The sequence below is a fragment of the Helianthus annuus genome, chromosome 2 (assembly GCF_002127325.2).
Source record: "Helianthus annuus cultivar XRQ/B chromosome 2, HanXRQr2.0-SUNRISE, whole genome shotgun sequence".
Classification (NCBI taxonomy): Eukaryota; Viridiplantae; Streptophyta; class Magnoliopsida; order Asterales; family Asteraceae; genus Helianthus; species Helianthus annuus.
Window position 1 is genome coordinate 110,581,716 of NC_035434.2, and position 22,588 is coordinate 110,604,303.

Sequence of the window (22,588 nt, forward strand, 5' to 3'; positions counted from 1 at the left end):
CAGATGCACAAGTGATAAACTTTATTTCTGGAGGATCAGACATCTGTGGTACATCCTTCTCAGCAGCTAAAAGGCATGCAAAGGAAGCTAAAATGGATAATGGAGAAAGACCTATTCGAACATCAAGTGTCTCGGAAGGAAAAGTGATAACCTTTGATGAGAATGATCGCGTTGACATCCAGGATCCTCATCATGATAGTTTAGTTATTACTCTCTTTATTTCTAATCATTTTGTCCGCAGGATCCTTATTGACGGAGGAAGCTCAGTAAACATTATCCAGCTTGATGTTCTGAAGAAAATGGGTATCCCTGAATCAGATATCACACCAAGATCCTCCGTGCTTGTGGGATTTAGTGGCGAAACTAAGAACATCAAAGGTGGTCAGATTGTACAGCTCACCTAACTCGGCCATACCTAAGTCTATCCCCTCTTGCTCGATAATCCTCTCAAGGGTATACAAAACCCTCCAGATCATCGGCATAGCCTGGATATAAGATATGCCGGTCAAAGAGAAGAAGGCCTGGGTGAAGGTTGGAAAGGGATACGTGTAACCTATGGCAAACGGGGTCACAGGAAAGGCAACCCATGAATCGGAGGTGTGATCGCTCAGGGCAGAAGGATCATAGGCTTTGAACACAGTATTTGCAGGAAAACAGCACCGAATCCTGTCAATTTGGGGATCAGTGAAGATGCAGCGTTCTTTAGCAGAGTCTGTGATGATCCCTTGGCCCTTGAAGGGGCTTTCCTTCTGAAGATCCTTGGCAGGAGAATTCCGGAGCAACATTTTTTGAACGAAATAGATACAAGATGAAAAACAGAGCAAGCAAGAGAGAAGATGAAGGGGAATACCTGTTCAATCCTCTGGTTGCGGTTATAAAGGGAGAAGTTCTTGATTTTAAATGCAAACGATCCTATCCCTATCTCTATTTATAATCATGATTTATGCAGGGCTGTCACCTCCGTGACGTTAGGATTGCAACGGATAGTTCGTTCACAACGGCTATATATCCGTTGAGTTAGTTACAGATAAGATCAGCAAAATATAACTCGTTAATATTATATAATTACTCCTTATATTTTGGGGGCAATTGTTAGGGCAGGATTTTTAATGACTTGTGATCCTTACCTAGTATCCTAATAATGATCCTTGTTTCTGTGGCAGATGGTGATCCTCAGAAGAACTTCAGGATCAGGATAATCGATCATCCTAAGGATCCTCATACTAACGATTGTTCTCTTTGAATTTAATGTTGTTTTGCAGGAATTACGAGTTGGACCTGGTCTTGGCAGCGTTATTAAGGAATCTTTCACGCTAATTTCGCACATGCATAACCAGAAATAGACGTTGTGGAGAATATGGAAACTTAGCACAAATTACGGGCAATTAGTTAGGCTAAATTTACTTCTGTTTCTAAAGGGGTAACGAGCTAGTAGTTAGGTGACTTACCTAAATTCAACCACACACACTTATATAAAGGGCACTCTCGAGCATTCGGAGGACACAACACATTTCTTACACGCTCTAGCATACTACGCCATAGTGATCCTTGTACCTAGCTCGTTATCATCCGAAGTTGTAAACATTGTTTATTATATTGAAGCTTGGTGATCGGTAGTTTCCATCACCCGAGGTTTTTTATGTCGGAGATCATTCATTGATCAAGGGCTTTTTCCTCGTATAAATCCTTGTGTCACTTGTGCAGTTTACATATAAGTGATCCTTTTCTTTATTCATCATGACAAGCATCATTCCCCGTTAACAGAGAGTTTGGTTGCATTATCCTTGTGTGATTTTTGACCAAAACAGTTACCCCGTTCACCATAGGCTATATCTATCCTTTTCCAGCCTTTACCCAATCCTTCTTCTCTCTTTCTGGCATTTCTTATATCCAAGCTATGCCAATGATCTGGAGGGTTTTGTATACGCTTGAGAGGATCATTGAGCAGGAGGGAATTGACCTAGGAATGTCAGAGTTGGTCGAGATGTATGATCTCACTACCTTTGGATCCCACCGATACTTGTTTAAACGTAAACCTGGTGAAGAACACCCCATTTTCAAAGCTACCAAAAACGATACAAACTGGAAACGACGCTTCTTCTTCATCAGAAGAGACTCTATTCCAAACGGAAAGGATCTACCCCGGGAGTGGTCCACCCATGGTAGGATAGAGGATCCTGAGAAGGATCACCAGATAATCTTGCTGTTGTTATAGGATCACTAACTCCCTTTTGTTTTATGTTATGCAGCTGTTACTGTTTCACACCTCATACCGTCTCCTGCTACCAAAGAAAGGCTTGCTGCCTTTAGAAGACTCAGTCCTGAAACAAGATCATTCAAGACAATCACCCAGGATTCACAAGAGGTATCCTCAGGCTCAGTCACCATGTCAAGTAAGTATCCTGTTTTTCGTATAGTTAAAGATTTGAATAAATAGTTAAATAGAAATAGGATAAGGATACTTATCTTGCTTTGATTGTGCAGATGCTAGAAAAGCTTCAAAATCTGCCTTCAAGTTCAGCGTGACCGATCTGGATAACGTGCGATCCACCAAGAAAAAGCTTCCTGCTAGCCCAACTGCTTCGATCCCCAAGGCACCCTCCAAAGGAAGGGGAGGCAAGAAAAGAAAAGCCTCTGAAGCTGAGGATCTGCAAGGTCTGCCTCTGATCCGCCACCAATTCCTTGAGTACTTCAACGATGTAAGGATCACTGTCCCTGCTTTGGTATCCAGCTTATTTGAGGATCACCTGGTCTTGAACTGTTCTTTATCTTCTTTGTAGAAATTTGCTGAGATTGAAGATTATGTGGGGAATGTTGAGGAGCAGGACAGGAAGATTGCTGACCTCCAACAAGTTGCACTGCTCAAGGATCTTAAGATTGCCGACCTCCAAAAAGACCTCCAAAATGCCAAAAATGAGACGGCCAAGGTGCTAATCAATGCTGATTACGAGAAGCATGAGATCACCCAGGATGCTAAAGTCTCTGCTGCCATAGCGATGTATAAGACCAAATTGCAGATGGCCTTGGAAGCTCAGGATCCCGACTTCGATAGGAGCACCTGGGATGTGGAAGGCTGGAAGGCAAGGCTGGCTGAGCTGGATGACGAGGAGGAGGCTGAGGAGATCCTGACGATCGAGGTTGGAGGCAGTGGCAAGGATCATGGTGGTGATGCTAGTGGAGCTGGGGATGGTGATGCAGCAAAGGTGTAGGTTGCATGATTGGGCAATGATGGTGTCACACCCCTTTCTGCGGCGGAAGCACGAGGTGTGATCATGAAAGGATCTCATTGCATACGAAAGGTAAACATACTATATGCTCATGAAAATAACTTCAAATACCATAATTTGAAACATACGCTTAGCGTTTACATCGCTAGGTCACATAAAACATTGTCTTAAAAGTTTACAACTTTATTTAAAGATAAACATAAGCGACATCCAAGAGCATAAGTTAGACCACGCGCACATCCATCTTAGTTACCTGAAATACATGTGAGTTTTGGAAAAAACGTCAACATAATGTTGGTGTGAATTCATGCAGTTTTGTATTTCACGTTTGTATACTTTGTATGAAAACATAGTTTGTGAATAAATCAAGTTTTCATATATATAAATCCAGTTTCATGTGTACACCACGTACTCATGTATAATTCAAATTCTTCTTGAGTACCCCACGTACTCAAGTATAATTCCCATTTTCTTGAGTACCCCACGTACTCAAGTATTCATCAAGTTTTAGTATGGTATGAAATTTTATGTAAATAAGGTATTCCTGTAAGTATCAGGATTGTTAATGGGTTGCAAAGCCATTAACATGTGACACGACATAGGAAGTCACCAAACCTTAGGCATTTAATTGGTATATTCTGAGACACAAAAGCACTACTCGGTACTCGCCCTCACCGAGAGTGTGGCTGCCCGGCACCCATTAGATCTAACCTTTTGTTCTGCGGTCTAGGTATATTGTTGATTAATGGTGCTTCTGTACCCTATTCGTGACACGATTCCTCGCATCATTTTTCATAGCGCATCCTACTTGGTACTCGTTCCTCACCAAGCGCGCTTCCCGTATTCTTATATCACATCACACTTGGTACTCGTTTCTCACCAAGTGTGTTTCTTGTATTCTTATATCGCTACACACTTGGTACTCGTTCTCACCAAGTGTGCTTTTTATTATCATACCATTTGTTAAACATAAAAATATTTGTAACATGTATTTCACCCCCGAAGTTATAAAACTGAAAACAGTTAAGAGAAAAGGGGGAGTATGAACTCACAACTTTGCGTTCCTATGCGTTGTAAACTTCACCGGATTTGCTTAATTAACGTCGTAACCTATACGCGTTTTCTTAATGTTAGTCACTAGACTTGCATCGCATAAGTACAGTCACTCTCTTTTGTGTATATATTCTTGTGTTAAAAATATTTTATATTTTTAACTAAGTATCTTACTTATATTATTTTCTCTAAAATTAATATAGGTATCTTGTGTTTTGCACTTTGCACCCGAATTATGTATCTTGTATGATGTATGTGTATTTTTAAGTCTTAATACGCTAGTACGTATAACACATACTATATCCACTTAGCACAAAAGTTGGTGATAAAATAATATATATTTTTCTCTCAAAAATATACATACTTATATCCATTTTTATTTTTGAAGAATTCCTCATTTCTTATCACCAAAAATTAGGGAAACCTTGGTAATACTCTTAAATACATTTTTAGGGAATAAGTTCTTCAAAAACTTATATTTTTTCTAAGTGTCAAAATTTATAAAAATTTTGACAGAGTTTCCCCTAAAAATGGAGGTTTCCCATGTTTCCAAAACATGTGTTTATTTTCTTTTAAATCGTCAACAATCAACATCAACAATTATCAACACTAATCATCAACAACATTCACTAATTACTCCATTTCATGAACTTGAATATTTACAAAAATATGTAGTAATTTACTAGCACATTTAGTAAGTCTTGTTATCTTTATAAATAAGTTTAATTTCTTAAAAACCTTATTTTTAAAGAATATGAAGTTTCACAACTTCTAGTCGGTTTTTATGAAAATTATTTCTTTGTTAACACTTTTGTTACACAAGTGTCCACACACTTGTTTGTTCATAAAAACACCTCTAGTTCATGAAAGATTCGGTTTTAAAACATGGTTTCGTCTTACAGTTGGTCTTTCGAAAATACCACTTGTAGATCTTTAGATCTATTAGTTTAGAACTTCATTTTACAAGAAAAATTCCTTTTTACACAAGTTCATGATTCATGTGTAGTAGAGTTTCACCCTTTAACCCTTGTTTCTTTCAAAACATCCTTATGTCATGATCCATGATCATGACCAACCCGGGTTAAATGATGATCCGAGCTACCACAACATAGATCGGGTCCAAATAACCACACAAATCAATTACTACAACATTTACACAACATATGAGCTTTTAACCATCATTATTAGTGTTTTTAGTAGACTTTAATGCATCAATTTGTAAGATTTCGAGTTTTAACCGTTACATATCATATTAACCACTTCAGAATAGTTCAAGAATGTGATTTAAGCAACATACCACTAGCTCGAGGCTAGGGAAGAATCTAGACCCAAATAGGGTGGATAAAAGCAAGAGAATGAGGTCTTTCGCTTTCCGTTTGCACCAAGCCTCCTTATACGGGATTCTTGATACTTGTATGGACTTGGAATGTGGTGATCAAAACCAAAAAAATGATGGATTGAGAGGGGGTGTTTGGCCATAGCTTTTCTAGAGAGAGAGAGGGAGAGAGTGGAAGTGTGGCGATGAGGAAGATGGAGTGATGGAATGGTGGTATTTATAGACCTTCCATGTAGCATATTCCTAGCATATTCCTGGCATATTCCTGGCATATTCCTGGCATATTCCTGGCATATTCCTGGTATATTCCTGGTATATTCCTGGTATATTCCTGGTATATTCCTGGCATATTCCTGGCATATTCCTGGTATATTCCTGGTATATTCCTGGTATATTCCTGGCATATTCCTGGTATATTCCTGGTATATTCCTGGCATATTCTTGGCATATTCCTGGTATATTCCTGGTATATTCCTGGGTTTTCTGCGTTGTCTGCGTTTTGCAGTGTAAGCACTGTGTCGCGTAGGAACTCACGGTACGCGCTTAAACTTGAAAAATAACGTTTTTAAGCGTTTTAATTTATTTTTCAACACGAACCTGATTAAAATAAAATTTTAATCATAACAGAATATTTGTGGGATTAAATATTATCCGGGCGTCCACCAACGTTCGTTTCGCAGTTTTGTCGTAATTAGTTCTGCACTTAAAGTGTGTTTCGGGTGCCTTTTAGTGCGTGTTTTAGCTTTTGTAACGACCATAAATTAAACCTTGATATGTACTCTTGGGTTTTAATGTACCTTTGTCGAAGGACCTACACCTAGGCCTCAATTCTAATGTCAGACTGCTTTCTGCAGTTCCGTTGACACAGTGTGTCTTACCAGTGAGTTTACTAATATTTCTGACGCAACGCTCTCGATTGCATGAAGCAATATTTTGTAGTATACAACGTGCATGAATTCACTTGCTTAGCATCTAATTAGTCAATGTTGACATTTAAGCACATAATTGCAGTCATTAAATAATAATTAAAGTGTACGGAAGTTACCGGTTTTGTGCCAGTTGTCACAGTCTCCCCCCGTTAAAAGAATTTCGTCCCGAAATTCAGGATGAACTAACCCGCGCAGGAGTCTCTTTGAATAGGTGGGGATACTTTTCCTTGAACTGGTCTTCGCGTTCCCATGTGTATTCGGGCCCATGCTTAGAGTTCCAACGTACTTTGACAAGTTTCACACTGCTCCTCCTGGTCTTGTTGACTTTCCAGTCAGTAACCTCGACGGGTTGTTCTGTAAATCGGAGGGCGTCATCAATATGCACTTCATCCGCAGGGATGATCACGTTTTCTTGTGTTGGACTCTTCTTTAGGTTGGACACATGAAATGTATCATGTACTCCATTAAGTTCTTCCGGTAACTCTAACTTGTACGCCACGGTACCAATTCTCTCCAAGATTCTGAATGGTCCGATGTAGCATGGATTCAGCTTCCCACGCTTTCCGAATCTGGCTACGCCCTTCCATGGTGAGACTTTTAACAACACCTTGTCTCCCACCTCGAATTCTAAGGGTTTTCGTTTTTGATCAGCGTAACTCTTCTGTCGATCTCGAGCCGCCTTAATGCGCTCTCGGATCTGCGCAATCTTGTCGGTTGTCTCTTGTACTAGTTCAGGACCAACCATACGCTTGTCACCGGCGTCTGCCCAACATAGGGGCGATCGGCACTTGCGGCCATACAGAGCTTCGAACGGCGCGGCCTTTATGCTTGTATGATAACTGTTATTGTAGGAAAACTTAACCAAGGGTAGGTGAGTATCCCAGCTGCCGCCTAGATCCATGACACATGCGCGAAGCATATCTTCCAATGTTTGTATAGTCCGTTCGCTCTGGCCGTCTGTCTGAGGGTGAAATGCCGTGCTTAGATCTAGTTGAGATCCAAAGGCTTCCTGAAATGATTGCCAGATCCTTGAGACAAAGCGTCCATCTCTGTCTGAAATAATAGAAATAGGCACTCCATGACGTGTCACAATTTCTTTCAGGTATATTTCAGCAAGCTTTCCAGTGCTATCCTTCTCACGGATTGGTAGGAAATGCGCAGACTTCGTCAATCGATCAACTATTACCCATATCATATCGTGCCCTCTTGGGGTCCTGGGTAACTTTGTTATGAAGTCCATCGAGATTTGCTCCCACTTCCACATGGGAATCTCTGGTTGTTGTAGTAGGCCAGACGGTTTCTGGTATTCAGCCTTAACCTTAGCGCAGGTCAGGCACTTTCCTACATAGACAACAGCGTCGCTTTTGAGTCTTGGCCACCAATAGTATTCTTTTAAGTCTTGATACATCTTGTCCGACCCTGGGTGGATCGAGTATCTTGACTTGTGCGCTTCATCAAGGATGACTTCTCGTAGGCCACCATAGAGCGGAACCCAAATACGCTTTTTAAAGTATAAGGCTCCCTCTTCATTTGGCGCCATGTACTTCAATGCACCCCGGAGGTATTCAGCTTTGCGGTTTTCCACCTTAAGGGCTTCTTGTTGTGCGTCACGAATACGTGAAGTGAGGTTCGTTCGAATAGTCATTTCCAATGCTCGAACCCTTAGGGTCTTAACCCTTTCTTTTCGGCTCAACGCGTCTGCTACAACGTTTGCCTTTCCTGGGTGGTACTTAATCTCACAGTCGTAATCATTTAGCAGCTCGATCCATCGCCGCTGGCGCATATTCAATTCCTTCTGATCAAATATGTGTTGCAGGCTTTTGTGATCTGTGAAGATTGTACATCGAGTACCATATAGATAGTGTCGCCAGATTTTCAAGGCGAATACCACTGCGCCCAGCTCCAGGTCGTGAGTGGTATAATTTCTTTCGTGTGCCTTCAATTGCCTTGAAGCGTAAGCGATGACCTTTTGGCGTTACATGAGCACGCAACCTAGTCCTCGTCGCGAGGCGTCACAGTATACCATGAAGTCTTCCGAGCCTTCGGGTAGTGACAATATTGGTGCATTGCATAGCTTGCTTTTGAGTAGCTGAAAAGCTTCTTCTTGTTTAACACCCCAGTTATACTTCTTGTCTTTCTGCGTAAGAGCAGTTAGCGGCTGAGCTATTTTCGAGAAATTCTCGATGAATCGCCTATAGTAGCCCGCTAAGCCCAAAAATTGCCGAACTTCAGTCGGGGTTTTGGGAGCTTCCCAATTCTTTATGGCTTCAATCTTGGACGGGTCTATATGAATGCCCTTCTCATTCACCACGTGACCAAGAAATTGTACTTCGCGAATCCAGAATTCGCAGTTTGAGAACTTTGCGAATAGTTTCTCTTTCTTCAGTAGCTCTAGAATGGTCCTGAGGTGTTGCCCATGCTCTTCTTTCGTCCGAGAGTAGATCAGGATATCGTCGATAAATACAATCACGAATTTATCGAGATATAGTTTGCATACGCGGTTCATCAGATCCATAAAGACCGCTGGTGCATTCGTCAGCCCGAATGGCATCACAAGAAACTCGTAATGTCCATAGCGTGTTCTGAATGCAGTCTTTGGTACGCTTTCTTCTTGTATCCTTAACTGATGATATCCAGATCGAAGGTCGATCTTGGAATAGTAGCTTGATCCTTGCAACTGATCAAATAAGTCATCAATCCTCGGTAGTGGGTACCGATTCTTGATAGTGAGTTTGTTCAGTTCTCTGTAATCGATGCACATTCGTAGAGTTCCATCCTTCTTCTTCACGAACAATACTGGAGCTCCCCAGGGCGAGAAGCTTGGCCTTATGAATCCTTTATCCAACAACTCCTGAAGTTGTGTAGATAATTCTTGCATCTCGGATGGTGCAAGTCGATAGGGTGCCTTGGCTATAGGTGCGGCTCCTGGAACCAAGTCTATACGGAATTCGACTTGTCGTTGCGGAGGTAGTCCTGGCAGGTCTTCGGGAAAAACATCCGGGAATTCCTTCACCACAGGAATATCTTCGAGTTTCGGCTCCTCAGCCTTCTTATCTACAACGTGTGCTAGGAAGGCAACACATCCTTTCCTTAAGCACTTTTGTGCCTTAATGCAACTGATGATTCGAAGAGGCGCGTCTCGCTTTTCCCCATGTACGATGAGAGTTTCCTCATTCGCTAAAGGGATGCGAATGATTTTATCATGACAAATAACTTCAGCTTTGTTCTTAGATAACCAGTCCATGCCGACTACTACATCGAAGCTACCTAATTGGATAGGTAAGAGGTCGATGCTAAATTTTCGCTCACCAAGTTCTAGTGTGCAGCCTCTAACAACTTCGCCCGATTCAACAAGTTTACCATTGTCTAGTTCTATGGAATACGGAATTTCTAATCTACTAGATTCTATTCCAAGCGTACGTTTAAATTCCACGGACATGAAACTATAATCGGCTCCAGTGTCGAATAATATGGATGCAAAGTGATTGTTAACAAGAAACGTACCGGTGACCACGTTAGGATCCTTGCGTGCGTTCCTTTTCTTGTCACCAGACGACTCAGCATGCGTCTCGGTCTTTTCTGTCCAGAGTACGAACGCCACTGCACCTCCAGTGCCGTCGAAGTTCAGCGGTTTGCAGTCGAGAAACTGCTTGAAAGTGCAGCCCTGAGCTGCGTCTCCTCCAGATGAATCTCCATTCCCATTACGTCTTGCATTGCTTGGTCCTCCAATTTGTTCAGTACGGTTTGCCTCGTACTGGGCGATAGCTGCGGAGATTCTTTCCTCCAGTAGGGCATTTAGCTCTTCAGCAGTTCTTGGAAGTGGGGGAGGAGGAGGTTGATCACGAGCGTTCACAGCTCTTCTGGGTGCCATGTTCTGACAGAACATGACCCAATAGGGTTTAGACATTTGTTTGATATCGTCTTACTAGACAGTGGTAGTATGACATATACCCACATAAGTGACATCAAACAATCCGCTATTTAAATCAATTCATACAGCAGCAAGCATGTATAAATAGATAAATGTTGGCGGTTCTTGTCTTTATACCCTAATTTATTACTCCACCGAGTATTTATTAGGCTGGGGGAAGGGTGCTCACGTTTGACCCTTTTCTTGTACTGAGGGAATCTATACGTGACGAGACTTGCTGTGGTTTCTGTGCACTGAATTCCATAATTATGTATGCATCCATAATTACGTAACTCCTTGCACAGTCCGCACAGTTCGTTTCATCCTCGTATTTTTTCCTTCGGATGGGCCATTGCTTTCAGGTAAAGTCACATATACTTGTGACATCCTACTTCTAGTACATGCTAATTATCACACATAATTGCAAGTAATTTCTCAGTTAAGACAAGTGCTACTCCTGCACCCTAAGTCTCGTAGTGTCCTTTCTAGACTCATGTAAACAGTTTCAGGCAGTGGATGTCGCGGGACGTTTTATGCAATGAAAACTCTTTGAAAAATTGTTTTCATGATAGGATCCTAGAGATTGTAGACTAGACTCGAGAAGGAATCCTGGTTCACTACAATCGCAGCTCTGATACCAATCTGTCACACCCCTTTCTGCGGCGGAAGCACGAGGTGTGATCATGAAAGGATCTCATTGCATACGAAAGGTAAACATACTATATGCTCATGAAAATAACTTCAAATACCATAATTTGAAACATACGCTTAGCGTTTACATCGCTAGGTCACATAAAACATTGTCTTAAAAGTTTACAACTTTATTTAAAGATAAACATAAGCGACATCCAAGAGCATAAGTAAGACCACGCGCACATCCATCCTAGTTACCTGAAATACATGTGAGTTTTGGAAAAAACGTCAACATAATGTTGGTGTGAATTCATGCAGTTTTGTATTTCACGTTTGTATACTTTGTATGAAAACATAGTTTGTGAATAAATCAAGTTTTCATATATATAAATCCAGTTTCATGTGTACACCACGTACTCATGTATAATTCAAATTCTTCTTGAGTACCCCACGTACTCAAGTATAATTCCCATTTTCTTGAGTACCCCACGTACTCAAGTATTCATCAAGTTTTAGTATGGTATGAAATTTTATGTAAATAAGGTATTCCTGTAAGTATCAGGATTGTTAATGGGTTGCAAAGCCATTAACATGTGACACGACATAGGAAGTCACCAAACCTTAGGCATTTAATTGGTATATTCTGAGACACAAAAGCACTACTCGGTACTCGCCCTCACCGAGAGTGTGGCTGCCCGGCACCCGTTAGATCTAACCTTTTGTTCTGCGGTCTAGGTATATTGTTGATTAATGGTGCTTCTGTACCCTATTCGTGACACGATTCCTCGCATCATTTTTCATAGCGCATCCTACTTGGTACTCGTTCCTCACCAAGCGCGCTTCCTGTATTCTTATATCACATCACACGTGGTACTCGTTTCTCACCAAGTGTGTTTCTTGTATTCTTATATCGCTACACACTTGGTACTCGTTCTCACCAAGTGTGCTTTTTATTATCATACCATTTGTTAAACATAAAAATATTTGTAACATGTATTTCACCCCCGAAGTTATAAAACTGAAAACAGTTAAGAGAAAAGGGGGAGTATGAACTCACAACTTTGCGTTCCTATGCATCGTAAACTTCACCGGATTTGCTTAATTAACGTCGTAACCTATACGCGTTTTCTTAATGTTAGTCACTAGACTTGCATCGCACAAGTACAGTCACTCTCTTTTGTGTATATATTCTTGTGTTAAAAATATTTTATATTTTTAACTAAGTATCTTACTTATATTATTTTCTCTAAAATTAATATAAGTATCTTGTGTTTTGCACTTTGCACCCGAATTATGTATCTTGTATGATGTATGTGTATTTTTAAGTCTTAATACGCTAGCACGTATAACACATACTATATCCACTTAGCACAAAAGTTGGTGATAAAATAATATATATTTTTCTCTCAAAAATATACATACTTATATCCATTTTTATTTTTGAAGAAATCCTCATTTCTTATCACCAAAAATTAGGGAAACCTTGATAATACTCTTAAATACATTTTTAGGGAATAAGTTCTTCAAAAACTTATATTTTTTCTAAGTGTCAAAATTTATAAAAATTTTGACAGAGTTTCCCCTAAAAATGGAGGTTTCCCATGTTTCCAAAACATGTGTTTATTTTCTTTTAAATCGTCAACAATCAATATCAACAATTATCAACACTAATCATCAACAACATTCACTAATTACTCCATTTCATGAACTTGAATATTTACAAAAATATGTAGTAATTTACTAGCACATTTAGAAAGTCTTGTTATCTTTATAAATAAGTTTAATTTCTTAAAAACCTTATTTTTAAAGAATATGAAGTTTCACAACTTCTAGTCGGTTTTTATGAAAATTATTTCTTTGTTAAAACTTTTGTTACACAAGTGTCCACACACTTGTTTGTTCATAAAAACACCTCTAGTTCATGAAAGATTCGGTTTTAAAACATGGTTTCGTCTTACAGTTGGTCTTTCGAAAATACCACTTGTAGATCTTTAGATCTATTAGTTTAGAACTTCATTTTACAAGAAAAATTCCTTTTTACACAAGTTCATGATTCATGTGTAGTAGAGTTTCACCCTTTAACCCTTGTTTCTTTCAAAACATCCTTATGTCATGATCCATGATCATGACCAACCCGGGTTAAATGATGATCCGAGCTACCACAACATAGATCGGGTCCAAATAACCACACAAATAAATTACTACAACATTTACACAACATATGAGCTTTTAACCATCATTATTAGTGTTTTCAGTAGACTTTAATGCATCAATTTGTAAGATTTCGAGTTTTAACCGTTACATATCATATTAACTACTTCAAAATAGTTCAAGAATGTGATTTAAGCAACATACCACTAGCTCGAGGCTAGGGAAGAATCTAGACGCAAATAGGGTGGATAAAAGCAAGAGAATGAGGTCTTTCGCTTTCCGTTTGCACCAAGCCTCCTTATACGGGATTCTTGATACTTGTATGGACTTGGAATGTGGTGATCAAAACCAAAAAAATGATGGATTGAGAGGGGGTGTTTGGCCGTAGCTTTTCTAGAGAGAGAGAGGGAGAGAGTGGAAGTGTGGTGATGAGGAAGATGGAGTGATGGAATGGTGGTATTTATAGACCTTCCATGTAGCATATTCCTAGCATATTCCTAGCATATTCCTGGCATATTCCTGGCATATTCCTGGCATATTCCTGGCATATTCCTGGCATATTCCTGGCATATTCCTGGCATATTCCTGGCATATTCCTGGCATATTCCTGGCATATTCCTGGCATATTCCTGGTATATTCCTGGTATATTCCTGGCATATTCTTGGCATATTCCTGGTATATTCCTGGTATACTCCTGGGTTTTCTGCGTTGTCTGCGTTTTGCAGTGTAAGCACCGTGTCGCGTAGGAACTCACGGTACGCGCTTAAACTTGTAAAATAACGTTTTTAAGCGTTTTAATTTATTTTTCAACACGAACCTGATTAAAATAAAATTTTAATCATAACAGAATATTTGTGGGATTAAATATTATCCGGGCGTCCACCAACGTTCGTTTCGCAGTTTTGTCGTAATTAGTTCTGCACTTAAAGTGTGTTTCGGGTGCCTTTTAGTGCGTGTTTTAGCTTTTGTAACGACCATAAATTAAACCTTGATATGTACTCTTGGGTTTTAATGTACCTTTGTCGTAGGACCTACACCTAGGCCTCAATTCTAATGTCTGACTGCTTTCTGCAGTTCCGTTGACACAGTGTGTCTTACCGGTGAGTTTACTAATATTTCTGACGCAACGCTCTCGATTGCATGAAGCAATATTTTGTAGTATACAACGTGCATGAATTCACTTGCTTAGCATCTAATTAGTCAATGTTGACATTTAAGCACATAATTGCAGTCATTAAATAATAATTAAAGTGTACGGAAGTTACCGGTTTTGTGCCAGTTGTCACAGATGGACACTTCTAGACATAGCCGGAGCCCAATTTTTTAGGTTTGATGGTAGTTTTTGTTAAACAATGGTTGGTTTGTATTTAAACAATAGTTTTAGGGTTAAGGATCTAGGATCCTTTGGACAATATGTAGGATTACAAATGGTGGAGGGATCTTCTGTTTGGGGGATGAAGCCATTGTGATCCTGCCGCCTTTTATTTCCTGCATGCTATGACCGCACAAACAATGGACACCCGTTGCCAACCCATGTGGATGGGCCACGTTTTGCTGGTAGAAACATGGGTTGGCAATTTTGACAACTTTTGATGGTTAATCTTTTGTTAATAAAATAACGTTAATCTTTTTTGGCTTATCTTTTGTTGTTATCCTTGTATATCTTTTTAATTTTCAATTGTTTTGATATACACTTGTCTAAATAAGAAATGTTGAACAAATTAGATAGAAAATATTTAGGATATGATCCAGGATCAAATATCCTATAGTTGAAAAATTCTAAAAAGTAGTATATTTTAAGGATCATAAGTTCAGTTGTCAAAGTATAAGGGTTATTCAAATAATCAATGAATAAAATTAAAATAGTTAAGGATCATACCTGAGGATCCAAGTTAGGATCCTAACCATTGATACTATAACCAGGATAACCATAAGACAAACCTTAGTAAGAAGTAAGGATCAAGGATCCTTGGTTGTTTAACTTCAAAGACCTGAAATAGAACATGACTTGGGACTAAGCCAATATAAGATAAAAGTAAGCAACTGGGGACAAGCCCAAGGATAACTGGGGACAAGCCCAAGGATAACTGGGGACAAGCCCAAGGATCGTGTGTAAACTGGAGTATGGCCCTAACTAGCGACTATCCAAACTTAGTGACATGAACATGCCAAAACCTTAGCTAACGTGAAAACGTTAGAAACCTTAGGAACTGATGTATGGTACGTCTACCATTATACGTAGGATCCTAGGTATAGCCAGTACAATGGAATTATCAGCCCCTAAAGCGAGTACTGGTCCCACTGCCATGAACTATACCAGGATCATCATGCGCTACAGGCGGAACTGGGGTCAAGCCCAAATAACTGGGGTCAAACCCAAGTAACTAGTTGCTTTTGTGGATAACCATCCTTTTGCTAAGGTTACTTGAACCTTCAAAACTCAGAATCACGTGAAAGGTGGATAGAGGATACAAGATCCTTATCCTTGTGTGAAAAAGTAAGGAAATGAAATAGTTTGAGATTAGAATGTTACCAAAGTAAGGATCATCTGTGCTCTAAGGATCCTTCAAGGATACTTATGATGTGAGGATCACGGGTCCTTGTCACATGAAGTATTTCTTCAAATGGACAGCATTCCAGGCTTTAGGTAGCAAATCACCTTCCATTGTTAGCAATCGATATACCCCCTTTCCTGCCTCAGCTTCAATCAAGTAAGGGCCTTCCCATTTTGGTGCCAACTTTCTGTTAGGGGAGGATTTTCTAACAATTAGTGATCCTTGCTTATTATCCTGACAAGTGATCCTTGCTTCTGTGACAGATAGTGATCCTCAGAAGAGCTTCAGGATCAGGATCATGGATCACCTTAAGGATCCTCATACTAACGATTGGCTGTTTGTATTTCGTATTATTTTGCAGGAGTATTGAACTTGACTTGGTCTTGGCAACGTTACTATGGAATATTCCCCAAGTATTTCGCACTCATTTGAACGAAAATGGACGTTGTGGAGAACGTGGGAGAATGGCACGAAAGTCGGGCAGTTAGTTAGCTTAGTTTAGCTTTCATATTTAAATGGGGTGACGTGCAAAAATTAGAACACTTAGCCATTTTTGCTTACACACACTCTCGTACAATTGCAGTCACAAAGCTCTCAGCGAACACTTAGCATTTCTCACACTTTTACACGTTTAAGCATAGTGATCCTTGTACTTAGCTCGTCAGTATCCGAAGATGTAAACTCTAATTGATTTATTTGAGCTTGGTGATCGGTAGTTTCCATCACCCGAGGTTTTTTATGCCGGAGATCTTCTAAAGATCAAGGGCTTTTTCCTCGTATAAATCTCGGTGTTCATCGTTGATTTCATATACTTGTTGCTCATACAATTAACCAAGCATCATTCCTCACAAAATTAGATTTGGTTGCATTATCCTTGTGTGATTTTTGACCAAAACAGTTTGGCGCCCACCGTGGGGCAATTGGTGCTTCATTTATAAGAAAATTTTCTGTTGGTGATCATTCCAGTTCGTTGCATACGAATACATGGCTTCATCAGTGAAGAATACCTCTACGGCAATGTCTGTGGTCAATTCGTCCCAGGGCATTCCACCTTTGCCTCCACCACCTGTTGGATCTCAGAAAAATGCTGAGAAGAAACCAACTCCCATATTCTCTAAACCTCTAACTTCTTCTGCTCCTTACACTCCCACTACTAGTGACATGTTTACTTTGATTTTGCAGATGAAGGAACATATACAGCAACAGGATAAAACCAATGACAGGATCCTCAAAGAAATCGGAGATCTTAAGAAACAAAAGAAAGTGGCAGAGGATCATTCCCCACTGGTGCCCAGATCTTTGAATTTTGATACTCCGGTGATTACTTCTCAGCCTTCGGTGATTCCAGATGTTCAGTATGTGGGTGGACCCAAAGGAGTGCACTACGGATCGACAATAATGACTCAGGCATCAGGTTCATATTTCCAGCCAGCAGGATCCTATCCTCAGCATATGGGATCCTTCATGAGTTCAGGAGCCTACTCAGGAGCGCAGCAGGTTCAAGGATCCTCCTTTGTTCTAGGATCATCCCAGGTTCAAGGATCCTCCTTTGTTCCAGGATCATCCCAGGTTCAAGGATCCTCCTTTGTTCCAGGATCATCCCAGGTTCAAGGATCCTCCTTTGTTCCAGGATCATCCCAGGTTCAAGGATGCTCCTTTGTTCCAGGATCATCCCAGGTTCAAGGACCCTCCTTTGTTCCAGGATCATCCCAGTTTCAGGGATCCTTCCAGATACCAGGATCCTTGAGGAGTTTGCAAACAGGAAGTTCAGATGTCCATCAGGGAGATTTTATTCCAATGCAGACCATTGCTTCCACTGGTCCCTCCATCATCCCAGAGTCCCAGCAATACGGATTCACATCCAGTGTTCCTAACTTGAACCCAATGGGAGGTAACACTTTTAGTAATTCTCTTACCACTAACCATGGATTCATGCAGGATGCAGGTATCAACCATGCTATGGCCAGAGAGTTGCAAAAACTGAAGGATATGATATCAAGTGTTCCAGGAGTGGTCAAACCTATCCCGGAGATTGCAGATGGAAGCCATAAGATATCTCGTTTTGCACCACCAATTTATGATGCAGAGATACCCAAAAGGTTCCATGTTCCAACTATGAAGCTGTATGATGGTTCGACGGATCCTGAGGAACACATAGCACAGTACAGGGAGAGGATGGAGATCAATCCAATTCCAGAAAGGTTAAAGGAAGCATGCCTATGCAAGGGATTTGGATCCACTCTTACAGGATCGGCTCTCAAATGGCTGCTAAGTCTTCCCCCTTACTCTATTACCTCATTTGCTAATCTAGTTAATTTATTCAATAATCAGTTTTCTTGTAGTAGAAAATTTGAACGATTAACTAGTGATTTATGTAGGATAACTCAGGGTCATAATGAATCATTAAGGGATTACATAACCAAATTTAGTAAAGAATCCTTAGACATTCCCAACTTGGATATAGCCACGGCTGTTGAGGCCTTCAAAATGGGATTGCTTAGGGATTCATTGTTCTATGATGATCTTGTTATGACACCATGCAGGAACCTAGATGAGGTAAGAACCCGGGCACTCAGGTTCATCCGGCTAGAGGATGACAAGAGGATCCAGGAGAGATTAGCAGGATCCTCAAAACAAGAAAAGCAAGGATCCTCGTACAAGAACAACAAATTCAAATCCGATAACAGATCTGACAACCAGAACGTGCATGCTGTTGATCAAGAAGATGATGATGAGGATTATCCTCCAATTTCTGAATATTGTTTTTCCGTTGATAACAATGAACTAATCCTTGCGATGCAGAATCTAGGAGAAAAAGCCAGATGGCCTAGAAAAAATGACAGACCAGCCGTAACCAAAGACAAATCAAAGTGGTGTGCATACCATGAGGATTTTGGGCATTTAACAGAAGAATGCATCACATTGAGAAAGGAAATTGGATATATATTGAGCAAGGGGCATTTAAAAGAATTGCTGGGTAGAAAAAAGTCAAGGACTCAGGATCCTAAAAGGATCCCTGAGAAAGCTCCAGCCCCTCCGGCAGATGCACAAGTGATAAACTTTATTTCTGGAGGATCAGACATCTGTGGTACATCCTTCTCAGCAGCTAAAAGGCATGCAAAGGAAGCTAAAATGGATAATGGAGAAAGACCTGTTCGAACATCAAGTGTTTCTGAGGGAAAAGTCATAACCTTTGATGAGGATGATCGTGTTGACATCCAGGATCCTCATCACGATGGTTTGGTTATTACTCTTTTTATTTCTAACCATTTTGTCCGCAGGATCCTTATTGACGGAGGAAGCTCAGTGAACATTATCCAGCTAGATGTTCTGAAGAAAATGGGTATCCCTGAATCAGATATCATACCAAGATCCTCCGTGCTTGTGGGATTTAGTGGCGAAACTAAGAACACCCTGGGGGACATCAAACTCCCAATTTATGTTGAAGGATTACATAATTATCAAAAATTTTGTGTTATTGACTGTTTATCTTGTTGTAATGTTATCCTTGGCAGGCCCTGGATACACGATATGAAGGCAGTCCCATCTACATACCATCAATGTGTGAAGCTCCCTAGCCCTTGGGGAATAGTCAAGATCGATAGTGACCAGCAAGAGGCTAAGGATTGTTATACTTCATCAATGAAACCAGCCTCAAAATCAAGGGATCAATAGCAATCAAAGTATTCTCTAAGGGATGTCTTGGAGGCAAGAGAGCAGGATGTGGTGGAAATCCTCATGGATCCTGATGATACTGAATCCAAAATCAATATCGGGTCAGGGATCCTTGGCAAGATGAAAGAAGACCTTGTATCCTTCCTCAAAAGAAGAAAGACTACCTTTGCATGGAAACATGAGGATATGACAGGTATACCTAAGGATATTATCACTCATAAACTCGGTATTGACAGGTCATTCAAACCAATCCATCAAAAAAGGAGGAAGTTTGCACCTGAAAGAAATGCCATTATCCAGGAAGAGGTAGAAAAATTGCTCCGAGCAGGTATGATTAGAGAGGTAAAGTATCCAAGATGGCTGGCCAATGTGGTTGTTGTTCAAAAGAAAAAATGGAAAGTGGAGGGTATGTGTCGATTTCACCAATTTAAATAAGGCATGTCCCAAGGATCCTTTCCCATTACCCCACATTGACTCCATGGTGGATGAAACGGCGGGTCATGAACTGTTGACTTTTATGGATGCTTCATCTGGATTCCAAAAAATTCAGATGGAACCATCTGACCAAGAGGATACGGCTTTTATGACCCCAACCGGTATATATTGTTATATTGCTATGCCGTTTGGATTAAGGAATGCAGGTGCAACATATCAAAGGCTGGTGAACATGATGTTCAAGGATCAGATTGGACAAACTATGGAGGTTTACATAGATGATATGGTGGTAAAGTCCATAAAAGCTGAGGATCACCTAAGAGACTTGGAGGAAGCATTTGATATCCTTGATAGATATAACATGAAACTTAATCCTTCAAAATGTCACTTTGGTGTTAAAGCATGTAAATTCTTAGGATATATGGTGACCAAGAGAGGCATTGAAGCTAGCCCGGAACAAATCAAAGCCTTGGTGAACATCAAATCTCCTGCCAATGCTAAGGATGTACAAAGGCTAACAGGCAGGATAGCAGCTTTGAACAGATTTATATCCAAATCCTCAGAGAAGTGCAAAGAATTCTATGATATCCTAAGGAAGAACAAGAAATTTGAGTGTACTGAGAAGCATGAGAGTGCTTTACGAGCTCTCAAAGAATACCTATCCTCAGCTCCAGCCTTTATGAAACCAGAAAAAGGAGATGTGTTATCCTTATATCTTGCGGTATCCTCAAAAGCAGTAAGTGCAGTCCTTGTTAAGGATCATGAAGGTACACAACATCCTGTCTATTATGTAAGTAAGAGTTTACTTGATGCCGAATCCAGGTATTCACACCTTGAAAAGCTTATTCTTGCATTAATCATGGCATCTACTAAGTTGAGACATTATTTTGAAACTCATGTTATTATCGTTAAAACTAATTTTCAATTAAGAATGTCCTCAGGAAACCAGAGATGTCTGGAAGGATGGCTAAGTGGGCAGTGAAGCTTAGTGCCTATGATATAAGATATGAGCCTAGAACAGCCATCAAATCCCAAGCATTGGCCGACTTTGTGGCTGATTTCAGTAGTGATTTACAAAAGGAAGCCGAGTTAGAAGTCCAGCAGTTGGAAGAGACGAAGGATCCTTGGATACTCCATACTGATGGATCCTCAAATGTCAAAGGCACAGGGCTTGGTATACTACTAAAATCGCCACAGGGGGACATAATACCCCACTCCATAGCTTGTGAGTTCCAAACCACTAACAATGAGGCTGAATATGAAGCCTTGATTGCTGGTTTGCAAATTGCTAAGCATATGGGAATCAGGTATCTTGAGGTACATGTAGATTCATTGTTAGTTACAAATCACTTTAATGGATCCTATGTTGTTAAAGGTGAAAAGCTAACCAAGTATTTGGAGATAGTCAAAGAATTGGCACTCTCTTTTGTTTCCTTTAGTTTGACACAGGTACCAAGGGAAGAAAATACAGAAGCTGATGCACTGGCTAATCTAGGATCATCTTTGAAGATCCCGGAGGATATAAGCATTCCCATTATCCATATCCTGGCTCCTGCCATCGAGGATCATGTGGCGATGGAAATAGGAGAGGATTCTGCGATTATCCCTAGTGAGGATACTCAATCTCATTCAGGATCAGGATCATGGATCTCACCAATCATGAGATACTTACAACACGGAGAGATTCCTATGGGAGAAAACCCTAGAGCTTTCAAAATTAAGGTATCTCAATTCACAATCTTAAATAATATGTTGTATAAGCGATCTCTTGCAGGACCATATTTAAGATGCATCGAGGATCCTGAAGTCCAAGAAGTTTTAAAAGACTTCCATGAAGGAGATTGTGGAAACCACACTGGGGGCAGGGCATTGTTCTCAAGGATCCTAAGGACAGGATACTACTGGCCAACAATGAAGAGGGATGCTGTGGAATATGCTAAGAAGTGTGATCCTTGCCAAAGACACAGCAATATCCTTCATCAGCCGGCTGAATTTCTACATCCTATATCCTCCTCTTGGCCATTTATGAGATGGGGCATGGATATAGTTGGTAAGCTCCCTAAGGCACCTGGTGGGAAAGTGTTCATGCTTGCTATGACTGATTACTTCTCCAAGTGGATAGAGGCTGAAGCTTTTGCCCAAGTCAGAGAAAAGGAAGTTATATCCTTCATTAAAAGAAATATTATAACTATATTTGGCATTCCTTCTGAAATTATATGTGATAATGGTTCCCAATTTATTGGGGGCAGAACCACTAACTTTTGTGACAGCTGGGGGATTAAGATGATAACATCAACACCAGTCCACCCACAAGCTAATGGTCAAGCAGAATCATCCAACAAGATCATCATCAACAATTTGAAGAAGAAACTTGGATCCAAGAAAGGGAAATGGGCAGAAGAATTACCTTACGTGCTTTGGGCTGATAGGACAACCCCCAAGAATGCTACTGGTCAAACACCATTCTTTTGGTATTTGGGGCAGAATCTGTGATCCCAACAGAAATGGTGGTTCCAACTGCTAGAACAAGTACCCGTGATCCTGTGGAAAATGATGAGAACCTGGCTCAAGACTTGGATACTATTGAGGAAATCAGGGATTTGGCTAGGATAAGGATGGCTAGTTATCAACAGAAAATGGCTGGTGCTTACAACAAAAATGTCAGGATAAGGAAGTTTCAAAT